This window comes from Coturnix japonica, chromosome 17, assembly GCF_054131305.1.
Source record: "Coturnix japonica strain WE chromosome 17, WE-NBRP24, whole genome shotgun sequence".
Taxonomy (NCBI): Eukaryota; Metazoa; Chordata; class Aves; order Galliformes; family Phasianidae; genus Coturnix; species Coturnix japonica.
The window spans coordinates 678,543-695,703 of NC_140679.1; the positions used below are offsets into that span (position 1 = coordinate 678,543).

The 17,161-nt window shown below is 61.9% G+C and overlaps 1 pseudogene across 1 annotated transcript; it reads left to right on the forward strand.

Moving 5' to 3' along the window:
- Positions 1 to 24: 24 nt before the first annotated feature.
- On the forward strand, positions 25 to 16,608 carry LOC107307217 (uncharacterized; annotated as a pseudogene). Its single transcript, XR_014935221.1, has 4 exons — positions 25 to 76; positions 1,388 to 1,483; positions 3,515 to 8,863; positions 12,042 to 16,608. The product of XR_014935221.1 is annotated as an uncharacterized LOC107307217 (transcript).
- Positions 16,609 to 17,161: the final 553 nt, after the last annotated feature.

Genomic DNA, 17,161 nt, shown 5'->3' on the forward strand with positions numbered 1-17,161 from the left:
TTATTCCCCCCCCCCCCCATTTCAGGTCTCCCAGCCCCAAAACCAAACACAAAGCCAAGGAGAAGAAGAGGAAGAGGTCGGTCACACACACACCCCATAGACACACACAGGGACACCCCAGGCCCCATAGACACACTGAGCCCCCCATAGACCCACTTGGTGCCCCACAGACCCCATAGACACACTCAGGGACCCCCCCAGACCCCATATAGACCCACTTGGTGTCCCACAGACCCCATAGACACACTCAGGGACCCCCCCAGACCCCATAGACACACTGAGCCCCCCCATAGACCCACTTGGTGCCCCACAGACCCCATAGACACACTCAGGGACCCCCCCAGACCCCATATAGACCCACTTGGTGTCCCACAGACCCCATAGACACACTCAGGGACCCCCCCAGACCCCATAGACACACTGAGCCCCCCATAGACCCACTTCGTGCCCCACAGACCCCATAGACACACTCAGGGACCCCCGCAGACCCCATAGACCCTCTTGGTGCCTCACAGACCCCATATAGACACACACAGGGACACCCCCAGACCCCATAGACACACTGAGGCCCCCCATAGACACACACAGGGACCCCCCAGACCCCATAGACACACTGAGCCCCCCATAGACCCACTCGGTGCCCCACAGACCCCATAGGCACACTGAGCCCCCCCATAGACCCACTCGGTGCCCCCCAGACCCCATAGACACACTGAGCCCCCCCATAGACCCACTTCGTGCCCCACAGACCCATAGACACACTGAGCCCCCCCATAGACCCACTCGGTGCCCCACAGACCCCATAGACCCACTGAGCCCCCCCATAGACCCACTCAGTGCCCCCCAGATCCCCCCAGACCCCATAGACCCACTGAGCCCCCCCATAGACCCACTTGGTGCCCCACAGACCTCATATAGACCCACTCAGGGACCCCCCCAGACCCCATACACCCACTCAGGCCCCCCCATAGACCCACTTATTGCCCCCATAGACCCACTTATTGCCCCCCCAGACCCACTTATTGCCACCCACACCCACTTAATGACCCCCCACACCCACTTATTGCCCTTCTCAGCCCCCCAGACCCACTTATTGCCACCCCCAGACCCACTTATTGCCCCCCCACACCCACTTATTGCCCCCCTCAGCCCCCCCAGACCCACTTATTGCCCCTCCGCAGACCCCATAGACCCACTTATTGCCCCCCAGACCCACTTATTGCCCACCCAGACCCACTTATTGCCCCCCAGACCCACTTATTGCCCCCCAAAACCACTTATTGCCCCCCATAGCCCCCCTAGACCCACTCAGAGCCCCCTCAGACCCCCCCTCAACCCCCCCCTTACCCCCCACCCCTCACCTCCCCCCATAACCCCCCCATTGTAGGTCCTCCCCGGATGCAGTGGCCCCCAAGCCTCGCCGTGATCGCTCTTCCTCCCCCGGAGCCGCCTCCTCTTCCTCCTCAGGCTCCTCCCGTAGCAGGTAAGACCCCCCCCCTATTTAATAACCCCCTTCACCCCATGGCCCCCTCCCCTAAAGGACCCCAAACCCCGCAGGTCCCGCAGCGCCGCCCCGAAGCCCCCCCCACCTCCAGCAGCCGAACCTGAAAGCGGCCCCGATGCTCCGGACCCCCCCTCCACCTCCGAGGGCAGCCAGCAAGCTCAGGTGAGCCCTTCTCATGGTGGGGGGGGGTCCTATGGGGGGGGGGGGGCAGGGGGCTTCGGGGCCGCTTTAGGTTATAGGGGGGTGGGTGGGGGGTATAGGGTTAGAGGGGGCTGCTGGGCCTTGTATGGGGGATCGGGGGGGGGCTATAAGCTCCTTTCCAATCCCTTATCAAGGTGGGGGGGGGCTTTAAGCTCCCTTCCTATCCCTTATCAAGGTGGGGGGGGGGGCTATAAGCACCCTTCCAATCCCTTATCAAGGTGGGGGGGGGGCTTTAAGCACCCTTCCTATCCCTTATCAAGGTGGGGGGGGGCTTTAAACACCCTTCCTATCCCTTATCAAGGTGGGGGGGGGCTTTAAGCACCCTTCCAATCCCTTATCAAGGTGGGAGGGGGGGCTTTAAGCACCCTTCCTATCCCTTATCAAGGTGGGGGGGGGCTTTAAGCTCCCTTCCTATCCCTTATCAAGGTGGGGGTGTCCTGGGCCTTGTATGGGGATGTGGGGGGCTATAAGCTCCTTTCCTATCCCTTATCAAGGTGGGGTGGGGGTCTTGGGGCCGCTTTAGGTTATGGGGGGGGGGAGGGGGCGGTTATAGGGTTAGAGGGGGCTGCTGGGCCTTGTATGGGGGATGGGGGGGGCTATAAGCTCCTTTCCAATCCCTTATCAAGGTGTGGGGGGGGGCTTTAAGCACCCTTCCTATCCCTTATCAAGGTGGGGGGGGGGCTTTAAGCACCCTTCCAATCCCTTATCAAGGTGGGGGGGGGCTTTAAGCTCCCTTCCTATCCCTTATCAAGGTGGGGGGGTCCTGGGCCTTGTATGGGGATGTGGGGGGCTATAAGCTCCCTTCCTATCCCTTATCAAGGTGGGGGGGGGGTTTGGGGCCGCTTTAGGTTATAGGGTGGGTGGGTGGGGGGTTATAGGGTTGGAGGGGCTGCTGGGCCTTGTATGGGGGATTGGGGGGGGGCTATAAGCTCCTTTCCAATCCCTTATCAAGGTGGGGGGGGGCTTTAAGCACCCTTCCTATCCCTTATCAAGGTGGGGGGGGGGATTTAAGCACCCTTCCTATCCCTTATCAAGGTGGGGGGGGGATTTAAGCACCCTTCCTATCCCTTATCAAGGTGGGGGGGGGGGCTTTAAGCACCCTTCCAATCCCTTATCAAGGTGGGGGCGTCCTATGCGGGTGGGTCCTGGGCCTTGTATGGGGGATGTGGGGGGCTATAAGCTCCCTTCATATCCCTTATCAAGGTAGGGGGGGGTTTAGGGCTGCTTTAGGTTATAGGGTGGGTGGGTGGGGGTATAGGGTTAGAGGGGGCTGCTGGGCCTTGTATGGGGGATGGGGGGGGGGCTATAAGCTCCTTTCCAATCACTTATCAAGGTGGGGGGGGGCTTTAAGCACCCTTCCTATCCCTTATCAAGGTGGGGGGGGTCCTGGGCCTTGTATGGGGGATGGGGGGGGCTGTAAGCTCCTTTCCCACCCCTCATTAAGGTGGGATCCCATCTATTCCTCATAGATGGGGGGGGGGGTCCTATTGGGGGGGGGTCCTGGGCCTTGTATGGGGGATGGGGGGGGCTTTAAGCTCCCTTCCTATCCCTCATCAAGGTGGGGGGGGGGCTGCTGAGCCATAGGGCAGGCTATAAGCCCCCTTCCCACCCCTCATATAAGTAGGGGGGGTCCTGGGGGTCACTTTAGGACATGGGGGGGGGGGGGTTGCTGGACCTTATATGAGGGATAGGGGGGGCTATAAGCATCCTTCCTACCCCTCACCCCCCCCTTTATCTTCCCCCCCCCCCCCCATCCCCTTACCTTCCGCCCCCCATTTATCTAACCCCCCCATCTTTCTCTTCCTCCAGGCGGAGCCGCAGCCGTCCCCCCCCCACCCGGACCCCCCCGAGCCGCCGGCACCCGTGAGCCCCACAGCAGCCAGCACCACCACCCCGTCCTCCCCCCCCCAGCCCCAACCCGCCCCCCACCCCCACAGCTCCCCCTCCCCATCCCCATCCCCCTCACCCCCCCCAAACCCTCCCCCCTCCCTCCCCCCCCCCTCGCTCTTCCAGCCCCCCCCCCCGCTCCAAATCCTCCCGTCCTCGCCGTTCCCGCAGCCGTTCCCCCCCCTCCCGCCGCCGTTCCCGCTCTCGCACCCCCCCCTCCCGCCGCCGTTCCCGCACCCCCCCGTCCCGCCGCCGTTCCCGCTCGCGCACCCCCCCCTCCCGCAGCCGCCGCTTCCGCTCCCGTTCCCGCACCCCCCCGTCGCGCCGCCGCTCGCGCTCCCGCACCCCGTTATGGCGGCCCAGCTCCACCAGCCCCCTCCGCGTCCCCCTCATCATCCCCCCCGCGTCCTCCTCTGCCGCCCCCCACCTGGCTTCCTCCCGCTCGCGTTCCCCCCCCTCGCGCCGCCGTTCCCGTTCCCCCCAACGCTGGAACCGTTCCCGCTCCCGTTCCCGCTGGTCCCGCTCCCGTTGGACGGGGGGTGGTGGGGGCGGGGGGGGCCGTTCCCGTTCCCGCTCCTCCCGCCGCCGTTCCCGCTCCTCCCGCCGCCGTTCCCGTTCCTCCCGCCGCCGTTCCCGCACCCCCCGCCATCTTGGCTCCACCGCCACCACCTCAGGGGGGGGCAGGGGGGGTCGTTCCCGCTCCCGCCGCCGCCGTTCCCGCTCCTCCCGCCGCCGTTCGCGCACCCCCCCGTCCTCGTCCTCCTCCCGCCGCCGCCGCCATCGCGGCCGCTCGTCGCGCTCTCGCTCCCTCTCCTCCCCCCGCCCCAAGAAACGTTCCCGCGCCTCCCCCCGCTCCCGCACCCCCCCCTCCCGCCGCCGGCGCCGCCGCAGCTCCACCCCCCCCCGCCGGCGCTCCCCCACCCCCCTCAGCCCCTCCCCGACCCCCCCGCCCCGTCGCCCCCCCAGCCCCCCGCCCCCCGCCTCCTCCCCCACCCCCGCCCCCCTCGGCCCCCCCCAAACCCAAGTGGGTGCCCATCGCAGAGCTGCACCCCCCCGCCTCCCAGCCCCCCAAGTGGGTCCCCATTGGCGGCCCCTCAAAGCCCACCACCGCCACGGAGCTGAGCACCCCCCCGTCGCCGCAGCCTGACGACCCCAAAGCGCCCCATAGCGCCGCAGAGCCCAAAGCCGGGACCCCTCCTCCAAACCAAGTCAACACGGGGGCACCCAGAAGTGACGGCACCGACGGCAAGGCCTCGACACCGGATGGCAACAAAGCCACTGCCCCAGTGTCACCAGCCACCAACGAGACCCAACCGGCCCCATCGGCATCACCCAACCGCACCGAAGCCAAAGCGGCACCAACCAGCCCCAAAGGGAGCCCTGATGGCAAAGCCGGCACGGCACCGGCGCCCACTGGTACCACCAGTACCACCGGTACCACCAGTACCACCGGTAGCACCGAAGAAGCCAAACCGGTTCCAGCACATGGAGGTCCAAGAGGCAACAGTCAGACGGCGCCGGTGACGCCACCCAAGGCCGGAACCGCAGCACAACCAATAGGGCCCAAAGCCAACAGCACCGCCACGGTGACACCACAACAGGCCGCCAATACCAACATGGCGACACCACAACAGGCCACCAACACCAACATGGCACCACAACAGGCCGCCAGCACCACGACGGTGACACAACAGGCTGCCATCAAGGCCAACACCACGATGGCAACACCGCAACAGGCCAACACCGTGACGGCAACACCACAACAGGCCGCCAACACCGCCATGGTGACACAACAGGCCGCCATCAAGGCCAACACCGCGACGGTGACACCGCAACAGGCCACCACCAAGGCCGGCACCGCGATGGCGCCAACTCAACAGGCCGCCAATGCCACCACGATGGTGCCAACGCAACAGGCCGCCACCGGCACCGCCATGGTGACGCAACAGGCCGCCAACAAGGCCAACACCGCCACGGTGCCGACCAACACCACCATGGGGAGCACACAGCAGGCCGCCAACAAGGCCGGCACCGCGATGGTGAGTCAACAAAGCAGCACCAAGGCCAGCACCGCCACCGTGACGGCACAACAGGCCAACAGCGCCACGGTGACGGCACAACAGGCCAACAGCGCCACGGTGACGGCACAACAGGCCAACAGCGCCACGGTGACGGCACAACAGGCCAACACCGCCACGGTGACAACACAACAGGCCGCCATCAAGGCCAACACCGCAACGGTGACACCGCAACAGGCCAACACCGCGACGGCGGCAACGCAACAGGTCAGCACCAAGGACAGCTCCGCGATGGCGGCAACACAACAGGTCAGCACCAAGGACAGCTCCGCGATTGGGACAACACAACAGATCAGCACCAAGGACAGCTCCTCAATGGCAGCAACGCAGCAGATCAGCACCAAGGACAGCTCCGCGATGGGGGCAACACAACAGATCAGCACCAAGGACAGCTCTTCGATTGGGACAATGCAACAGATCAGCACCAAGGACAGCTCCTCAACAACGACAACACAACATGCCGTCCCCAAAGTCAACACAACCATGGTGACAACACAACAGGCCAACACAACCGTGGTGACAACACAACAGGCCACCACCATGACGGTGCCAACACAACAAGCCGTCCCCAAGGCCACCAATGTGCCGGTGACGCCGCAGCAAGCCATCCCCAAGGCCACCACCACGACCACGCCGGTGACAGCAGCACAACAGGCCGTCCCTAAGACTACCGCTGTGCAGGTGACACCGCAGCCTGTCCCCAAGGCCGCCAACACATCGGTGACACCACAGCCCATCCCTAAAGCCACCACCGTCACCACGCCGGTGACGGCACAACAGCCCGTCCCTAAGGCCGCCGTCACATCGGTGTCACCACAACAGCCCGTCCCTAAGGCCGTCGTCACATCGGTGTCACCACAGCCTGTCCCCAAGGCCACCAGCACCATGGTGTCACCACAACAGCCCACCCCCAAGGCCTCCACCGCACCGGTAACACCACAGCCTGTCCCCAAGGCCGGCCCGGCCACGGCAACGCCACCAACCGCCCCCAAAATGTCACCATCTGACCCCAAAACAGCCACCCCCGGCCTCACCAACGTGGCCGCCGAGCCCCATAAGGTGCCACCACAACAATCATCACCCTCCATCCCTTCCATCCCCAAACCCGTCCCGTTGATGTCCATGACCCCACAACCGGTGTCGTTAACCAAACCCCTCCCCGGCATCTATAAACCCACCCCGAGAAGCGCCGCCATGACGCCTCCTCCTCCCCCTCCGGGGCTCCCGAGGGCGCTGGCGGCCGCCAAGCTCTTAGGCCTCCCTTCGTCCCCCGTAGCATCCGCCATGCACGCCAAGGTGACGGCGCCGCGCCCCCTGCCCGCCTCCCCCGTCCCCATGGCCGCCTCACCCGCGTCCCTGGGCCCCGACGCTGCCAGGGTGGCACTGGTGGCCAACGTGGCGCCCGCCGTGGTCAAAGCGGAGCCGGCACCTTTGGGTGGGGGGCTGCACTTGGGGGCTGGGGGGAACGGGGCCTTGGTGGCGGCCATAGGGGGGGAAGTGCCGCCCATATGGCACCTATGGGTGCTGGGAGTGCCCATATGGCACCTATGGGTGCTGGGAGTGCCCATATGGCACCTATGGGTGCTGGGAGTGCCCATACAGCACCTATGGGTGCTGGGAGTGCCCATATGGCACCTATGGGTGCTGGTAGTGCCACTCATATGTCATCTATGGGTGCTGGGAGTGCCCATATGTCATCTATGGGTGCTGGAAGTGCCACCCATGGGTCTCCTATGGGTGCTGGTGGTGCCACCCATGGGTCACCTATGGGTGCTGGTGGTGCCACCCATGGGTCACCTATGGGTGCCCCTAACCCCACCCATCTGTCACCTATGGGTGCTGCTAACGTCACCCAGATGTCACCTGGATCTACCACCACCCATAAGCCACCCATGGGTGCTATGGGTGCCCCCCAGACGTCACCCATGGGTGCTGCTAAGCCCCCCACATCAACCACCACCACGATGACGTCCCCCATGGGTGCTGCCGCCTCCGTCCCCTCCACAACAGCACCCATGGGTGCCAGCACCACCCAGACGAAGCCACCCATGGGTGTCACGGCCTCCATTGCCACCCCTGCTGTCACACAAGGGCCTTCAACCCAAGATGGCACCCAAAGGTCTTCAGCACCCAACGTCACCCAAGGGGCTACAGCTTCTAGTGGCACCCAAGGGCGTCCAACCCAAGATGGCAGCCAAGGGTCTTCAGCACCCAACATCACCCAAGGGTCTTCAATCCAAGATGGCACCCAAGGGTCTTCAACCCAAGATGGCACCCAAGGGCCAAGAGCACCCAACGTCACCCAAGGGTCTACAGCTTCTATTGGCACCCAAGGGCGTCCAACCCAAGATGGCAGCCAAGGGTCTTCAATCCAAGATGGCACCCAAGGGCCCAGAGCATCCAGTGGCACCCAAGGGTCTACAGCACCCAACGTCACCCAAGATGGCAGCCAAGGGCCAAGAGCACCCAACGTCACCCAAGGGTCTTCAATCCAAGATGGCAGCCAAGGGTCTTCAAGAGCACCCAATGTCACCCAAGGGTCTTCAGCACCTAAAGTCAGCCAAGGGTCTTCAATCCAAGATGGCACCCAAGGGTCTTCAGCTTGTAGTGTCACCCAAGGGTCTTCAACCCAAGATGGCACCCAAGGGTCTTCAACCCAAGATGGCGGCCAAGGGTCTTCAGCACCCAAAGTCACCCAAGGGTCTTCAATCCAAGATGGCGGCCAAGGCTCTTCAATCCAAGATGGCGGCCAAGGCTCTTCAATCCAAGATGGCACCCAAGGGTCTCCAACCCAACATGGCACCCAGGGGTCTTCAACCCAACATGGCACCCAAGGGTCTCCAACCCAAGATGGCACCCAAGGGTCTCCAACCCAAGGTAGCACCCAAGGGTCTCCAACCTTAGATGTTGGCCAAGGGTCTTCAACCCAAGATGGCGGCCAAGGGTCTTCAACCCAAGATGGCAGCCAAGGGTCTCCAGGCCAAGATGGCGGCCATGTCTGCCCCCCCCCGTCGGTGGAGGTGGTGATGAAGGCCAAGCGCAGCTCGTCGTCTTCGTCGTCCTCCTCTTCATCGTCGTCTTCGTCGTCATCGTCATCGTCGTCGTCGTCGTCCGACTCCGATTCCAGCTCCAGCTCCTCAGAGTCCAACCCGCCGTCACCGGCGCCGCTTCAGGACCTTGGACAGCAGCAAACGTCAGTGGGGCACAATGTGGGGTGAAGGGGGGGGGTTATATGGGGTTATATGGGGGGTTCTATGGGGTTATATAGGGGGGATATATGGGATGGGGGGTTCTATGGGGTTATATGGGGGCTTGTATGGGGTTATATGGGGGGTTATATGGGCTTATATGGGGGTTGTATGGGGTTATATGGGGTTATATGGGGTTGTATGGGGGGTTGTACGGGGTTATATGGGGGGTTGTATGTGGTTATATGGGGTGAGGGGTTCTATGGGGTTATATGGGGGCTTGTATGGGGTTATATGGGGGGTTGTATGGGGTTATATGGGGGGTTGTATGGGGTTATATGGGGGGGATATATTGGGGGTTATATGGGGGGTTATATGGGGTTATATGGGGTTATATGGGGGTTGTATGGGGTTATATGGGGGGTTGTATGGGGTTATATGGGGGGGATATATTGGGGGTTATATGGGGGGTTATATGGGGTTATATGGGGTTATATGGGGGTTGTATGGGGTTATATGGGGGGTTGTATGGGGGGTATTATATGGGGGGTTGTATGGGGTTATATGGGGGGTTATAAGAGGCGGGGGGTTCTATGGGGGGTTATATGGGGCAGGGGGTTGTATGGGGGTATATGGGGCGGGGGGTTCTATGGGGTTATATGGGGGGTTCTATGGGGTTATATGGGGGGTATTATATGGGGGGTTGTATGGGGTTATATGGGGAGTCCTATGGGGTTATATGGGGGATTATATGGGGCGGGGGGTTCTATGGGGTTATGTGGGCGGTTGTATGGGGGGGATATATGGGGATATATAGGGGGTTATATGGGGGGTTATATGGGGGGTTGTATGGGGTGGGGGGATATTATGGGGAGGGGACATTTGTGGGGGGTTGTGGGGGGGGCTTATAGGGGGGAGAGAGTCATATGGGAGGGGTTATTGTGGGGTGGAGGGGGGGACTTATGGGGGGGGTTATTGTGGGGGGGATATTATGGGAGGGCAGGGGTCTTGGGGTCATATGGGGGGTTATTGTGGGGTGGAGTGGGGGACTTATGGGGGGGAGAGGGGTCTTGGGGTCATATGGGGGGGAATATTATGGGATGGGAGGGGTCTTGGGGTCAAATGGGGGGGATATTATGGGAGTGGGGTGGGGGTTGTAAGGGGGGGGTGTTACTTGGGGGGGTCATGTGGGGTAGGGGTGTCCCATAGACCCCTGCCCCTTCCCATAGTTTGTCCTTAGGCCCCTCCCCATCCACCCCATAGTCCCCTCCCCATTACCCCATCCCCCCTTTACTCCCTCCCATATCCCTCAATTCCCCCCCATAGCCCCCATATCTCCCCATTTCCCCCCATTGCCCCCATATCCCTCCATATCCCCCCCATATCTCCCCATTTCCCCCCATTGCCCCCATATCCCCCCATATCCCCCCCATATCTCCCCATTTTCCCCCATTGCCCCGATATCCCCCCCATATCCCCCCCATATCCCCCCCACATCCCCCCATAGCCCCCCATAGCCCCCTCCCCATTGCCCTCAACCACCCCATATCCCCTCCCCATTGCCCTCATCCACCCCATATCCCCCCCATATCCCTCAATTTCCCCCCATCCCCCCCATATACCCCCCATTTCCCCCATATCCTCCCCCATTGCCCCCATATCCCCCCCCATTGCTTCCCTATCCCCATATCCCTCCCATTGCCCCCCATATCCCCCCCTATAGCCCCCAATATCCCCCTCATAGCCCCCCCATATCCCCCCCCCATTGCCCCCATATCTCCTCCCATTGCCTCTATATCCCCCCCATATCCCCATATCCCCTCCCATTGCCCCCATATCCCCCCCCATTGCCCCCATATCCCCTCCATATCCCCCTCATATCCCCCCCATAGCCCTCAATTCCCCCCCATATTCCCCCCATTGCCCCTATATCCCCCCCATATCCCCCCCATAGCCCTCAATTCCCCCCCATTCCCCCCATATCCCCTCCCTATTGCCTCCATATCCCCCCATATCCCCCCCATTGCCCCCATATCCCCCCCATATCCCCCCCATAGCCCTCAATTTCCCCCCCACCCCCCCCATATCCCCTCCCCATTGCCCCCATATCCCCCCCATATCCCCCCCCAATAGCCCCCATATACCCCCCATACCCCCCATATCCCCCAATAGCCCCCATATCCCCCCCATTGCCCCCATATCCCCCCAATAGCCCCCATATCCCCCTCATATCCACCCATTGCCCCCATATGCCCCCCCCAATCCCCCCCATATCCCCCCACATCCCCCCCAGTCCCCCCCATATCCCCCCCATATCCTCCCAATATCCCCCCCAATAGCCCCCATATGCCCCCCCAATCCCCCCCATAGCCCCCATATCCCCCCCATTGCCCCCATATCTCCCCCATAGCCCCCCCCATAGCCCCCCCATAGCCCCCATATGCCCCCCCAGTCCCCCCCATATCCCCCCCATATCCCCATATCCCCCCCCATAGCCCCCTTATCCCCCCCATAGTCCCCCCATCCGCCCCATATCCCCCCCCATAGTCCCCATATCTCCCCCCAACCCCATATCCCCCCCCATACCCCCCATATCCCCTCCCATAGCCCCCATATCTCCCACCGTATCCCCTCCCTATTGCCCTTATCCACCCCATATCCCCTCCCTATTGCCCTCATCCCCCCCATATCCCCTCCCATTGCCCCCATATCCCCCCCATATCCCCCAATCCCCCCTGACCCTATATGCCCCCCCATAGCCCTCAATTCCCCCCCATCCCCCCATATCCCTTCCCCATTGCCCCCATATCCCCCCCATAGCCCTCAATTCCCCCCCATAGCCCTCAATTCCCCCCCATCCCCCCCATATTCCCTCCCCATTGCCCCCATATCCCCCCATATCCCCCCCCATAGCCCCCATATCCCCCCACATCCCCCCCATATCCCTCCCATAGCCCCCATATCCCTCCCATATCCCCCCCATATCCCCTCCCATCCCCTCCATATCCCCCCCATAGCCCCCATATCCCTCCCATATCCCCCCCATATCCCCTGCCATTGCCCCCATATCCACCCCATATCCCCCAATCCCCCATGACCCTATATCCCCCCCCATAGCCCTCAATTCCCCCCCAATCCCCCCATATCCCCCCCATTCCCCCTTAACCCCCTTTATCCCCGCAGGTTGGACTCATTGCCTGCAGTTCCAGCTGCCGGCTCCACCCCAGAATCATCAATGGCGGCTTCATCCTCAATGGCGGCTTCATCCTCAATGGCGGCTTCAACAATGGCGGCTTCAATGGCGGCATCAGCATCAATGGCGGCTTCAATGGCGGCTTCCTCCTCCTCCATGGCGGCCATGACACCATCAGGCTCGGAGCGCGAAGGCCGCCCCACCCGCCGCAAGAAACGCACGCGCAGCTCTTCCTCCTCCTCCTCCTCCTCCTCGTCCTCCTCCTCCTCATCCTCGTCTTCATCCTCATCCTCCTCCTCATCCTCCTCTTCCTCCTCCAGCTCCTCGTCGTCCTCGTCCTCCTCCTCCTCTTCCTCTTCCTCTTCGTCCTCGTCCCCCAACATGGCCGCCGCCGCCGCACCCGCTTCCTCCTCAAGCCCCGCCCCTTCCTCCTCCCAAGCCCCGCCCACTTCCTCCTCCCCTCCCCCCACTTCCTCCTCAAGCCCCGCCCCTTCCTCTCTGCAAGCCCCGCCCACTTCCTGTTCAGACCCCGTCCCCACTTCCTGTCCAGACCCCGCCCCTTCCGCTCCCACTTCCTGTCCAGACCCCGCCCCTTCCGCTCCCACTTCCTCCTCAAGCCCCGCCCCTTCCGCCCCCACTTCCTGCCCAAGCCCCGCCCCTTCCTCCACCTCAGCCCCGCCCACCACCACATCGGCCACGCCCACCGTAAGCCCCGCCCCCCGTGCCCCCGGCTCTTTGCTCTCATTGGCTCCCACCCGCCCCTCCCCGGCCACGCCCCGCGCTCCCGGCTCCCTATTGGCTCTCACCCCGACCCGCCCCCTTCGCGGCCCCGCCCGCTCTCCCGGCTCCCTATTGGCTCTGACCCCGACCCGAGGGGGCGTGGCCTCGTTAAGCTCCTCCCCCCGCGGCCCGTTCCCTCTATTAAGGGGCGGAGCCTCGTTCCCGCGTGGCCCCGCCTCCCCCTTCTTGGCCACGCCCCGAGGGGGCGGAGCCTGTTTGTCACGTGGCCCCGCCTCCCCCTTTTTAGCCACTCCCTGCCGGGCGGGGGGCGGGGCTTGTTTCACCCAGCGAATGGCGTTAGGGGGCGGGGCTTGCGCTCACCGCATCCAATCGGCAGCCGGCTCCCCGCGCTTAAGCTCCACCTCCTGCCTCCACCGCATCCAATCGGGAGCCACCTGCAACCGCTTAAGCTCCGCCTCCTGCTTGCACCGATTGGGCTGTGGTGCCGTCAGTAACACGAGATTAACCAATCCCTGCTGCCATCGCATGGTGGGCGGGGCTTCCCCGGCCACGCCCCCTCGTTCTCCATCCCCATTCGCCGCCACCCCGGTGGGCGTGGCCTCGTCCCGCCTCTACCAATACACCCAATATGGCCACCAATACTCGGCCTCCTCCGGCTCCCAGTATTACCAGTACGCCCAGTACTCACAATTCGCCTCCCAATACTCAGCATCCTCCTCATCCTCATCCTCATCATCCTCATCTTCATCCCAATACCAATATGGCGCCAACCATTACAGCGCCATGGCTGCCGCCGCCGCTCAATACGCCGCCGCCGTCCAACAACAGCAGGCGGCCATTGCCGGCTCCGTATCCACTTCCGCTTCCGGTTCCACTTCCGGGTCAGACAGCAGCCAATATGGCGCCGCACACTACGCCACCGATGGGACTCAATATGGCGGCACCGACGGCTCAACCCAATACGCGACATGGAGCACGGATGGGAGCAGCACCAATACAGCCAATACGGCCGGCACGGCAGCAACGGCTACGTGGGCACAGGCCGGAACCGGGAACACCGCGGCGTGGGGGGCTTGGATGGCGCCTGCCCCATAACTGAAGTGAGAAGGGTTCCTGCCCCATAAGTGACCTGGGTTCGGCCCCATAAGTGACGTGGGTTCGGTCCCCGTCCCTCTCCCAGCCCCATAAGTGAGGTCCTGTTAGTCCCAGCCCCATAAGTGACCTGGGTTCGGCCCCATAAGTTGATATGGATTCGGTCCCCAGCCCCATAAGTGATGTGGGTTCAGTCCCCATTGCCCCATCCCTCTCCCAGCCCCATAAGTGAGATGCTGTTAGTCCCCAGCCCTATAAGTGACGTGGGTTTGATCCCTGCCCCATAAGTGATGTGGGTTCGGTCCCTGCCCCATAAGTGACCTGGGTTCGGTCCCCATCCCTCTCCCAGCCCCATAAGTGAGATCCTGTCAGTCCCCATCCCTCTTCCAGCCCCATAAGTGAGAAGGGTTCAGTCCCCATCCCTCTCCCAGCCCCATAAGTGATGGCTCCCAGCCCCATAAGTGAGAAGGGTTTAGTCCCCATCCCTCTCCCAGCCCCATAAGTGATCTATGTTCAGTCCCCAGCCCCATAAGTGAGGTGCTGTTAGTCCCCAGCCCCATAAGTGAGATGGGCACAGGCCGGCACCGGGAACACCGCGTGGGGGGCCTGGATGGCTCCTGCCCCATAAGTGACAGCGTCCAGACCTAGAAGTGAGAAGGGTTCGCGTCCTGCCCCATAAGTGAGATGGGTTCGGCCCCATAAGTGACGTGGGTTCGGTCCCCATCCCTCTCCCAGCCCCATAAGTGAGATCCTGTCAGTCCCCATCCCTCTTCCAGCCCCATAAGTGACATGGGTTTGTTCCCCAGCCCCATAAGTGAGATGCTGTTAGTCCCCATCCCTCTCCCAGCCCCATAAGTGATGTGGGTTCGGTCTTCGGTCCCATCCCAGCCCCGTAAGTTGATATGGGTTCAGTCCCAGCCCCATAAGTTGATATGGGTTCGGTCCCCATCCCTCTCCCAGCCCCATAAGTGAGAAGGGTTCGCGTCCTGCCCCATAAGTGAGATGTTGTTAGTCCCAGCCCCATACGTGACCTGTATTCGGCCCCATAAGTGACATGGGTTCGGTCCCATGGCCCCATTCCTTTCCCAGCCCCATAAGTGAGATCCTGTCAGTCCCCATCCCTCTCCCAGCCCCATAAGTGACCTGGGTTTGGCCCCATAAGTGACTTGGGTTCGGTTCCTGCCCCATAAGTGTGATAGATGCTGTTGGTTCCCAGACCCAGAAGTGAGAAGGGTTCAGTTCCTGCCCCATAAGTTGATATGGGTTCGGTCCCCATGGCCCCGTTCTTTTCCCAGCCCCATAAGTGACATGGGTTTGTTCCCCAGCCCCATAAGTGACCTGGGTTTGCTCCCCAGCCCCAGTCCCCAGCCCCATAAGTGAGATCCTTTCAATCCCCATCCCTCTTCCAGCCCCACAAGTGACCTGGGTTTGGTCCCCATCCCTCTCCCAGCCCCATTAGTGAGATAGATGCTGTTAGTCCCAGCCCCATAAGTGATCTGTGTTTGGTCCCCAGCCCCATAAGTGAGATCCTGTTGGTCCCCAGCCCCATAAGTGAGATCCTGTTGGTCCCCAGCCCCATAAGTGAGATCCTGTTGGTCCCCAGCCCCATAAGTGACCTAGGTTCCGTTCTCAGTCCCATCCCCCTCCCAACCCCATAAGTGACATGGGTTTGATGCCTGCCCTATAAGTGACCTGTGTTCGGTCCCCATGGCCCCATTCCTCTCCCAGCCCCATAAGTGATCTGGGTTTGGTCCCATGGCCCCATTCCTCTCCCAGCCCCATAAGTGAGATAGATGCTGTTAGTCCCAGCCCCATAAGTGATGTGGGTTCAGCCCCATAAGTGACATGGGTTCGGTCCCTGCCCCATAAGTGACCTGGGTTTGGTCCCCATGGCCCCATTCCTCTCCCAGCCCCATAAGTGACCTGGGTTTGGTCCCCATCCCTCTCCCAGCCCCATAAGTGAGATAGATGATGTTAGTCCCAGCCCCATAAGTGAGATAGATGATGTTAGTCCCAGCCCCATAAGTGAGATAGATGATGTTAGTCCCAGCCCCATAAGTGAGATAGATGATGTTAGTCCCAGCCCCATAAGTGAGATAGATGATGTTAGTCCCAGCCCCATAAGTGAGATCCTGTCAGTCCCCATCCCTCTTCCAGCCCCAGAAGTGAGAAGGGTTCAGTCCCCAGCCCCATAAGTGAGATCCTGTCATTCCCAGCCCCATAAGTGAGATCCTGTCGTTTTCAGCCCCATAAGTGACGTGGGTTCTGTCCCCAGCCCCATAAGTGAGATGGGCACAGGCCAGCGGCACCAGGAACACGGCGTGGGGGGCCTGGATGGCGCCTGCCCCATAAGTGACGGCATCCAGACCTAGAAGTGAGAAGGGTTCGGGTCCTGCCTTGTGTTCGGCCCCATAAGTTGATATGGGTTCGGTCCCCATGGCCCCATTCCTCTCCCAGCCCCATAAGTGACGTGGGTTTGGCCCCATTCCTCTCTCAGCCCCATAAGTGAGACAGGTTCAGCCCCATAAGTAGCATGGGCTCAGTCCCCTATCCCTTCCCAGCCCCATAAGTGAGATAGGTTCAGCCCCCAGCCCCATAAGTGATTCATGCTCCTCTCTCTCCCAGCCCCATAAGTGACATGGCTCCAGCCCCATAAGTGAGATGTGCTCAGCCCCCTCCCAGCCCCACAAGTGATTTGTGCTTCTCCCCCTCCCAGCCCCATAAGTGAGATGGTTTTAGTTCCCAGCCCCATAAGTGAGATGTGCTCAGTCCCCTTCCCCTCCCAGCCCCATAAGTGAGATGGCTCCAGCCCCATAAGTGAGATAGGTTCATCCCCCAGCCCCATAAGTGAGATGGCTCCAGCCCCATAAGTGAGATGGGTTCAGCCCCATAAGTGAGATGGTTTTAGTTCCCAGCCCCATAAGTGAGATGTGCTCAGTCCCCTTCCCCTCCCAGCCCCATAAGTGAGATGGCTCCAGCCCCATAAGTGAGATGGGTTCAGCCCCATAAGTGAGATAGGTTCATCCCCCAGCCCCATAAGTGAGATGGCTCCAGCCCCATAAGTGAGATAGGTTCAGCCCCATAAGTGAGATGGCTCCAGCCCCATAAGTGAGACAGCTTCAGCTCCCAGCCCCATAAGTGATTTGTGTTCCTCCCCCTCCCAGCCCCATAAGTGAGATAGGTTCATCCCCCAGCCCCATAAGTGAGACAGCTTCAGTCCCCAGCCCCATAAGTAACAAGGGCTCACCCCCTTCCCCCCCCCCCCCCAACCCCATAA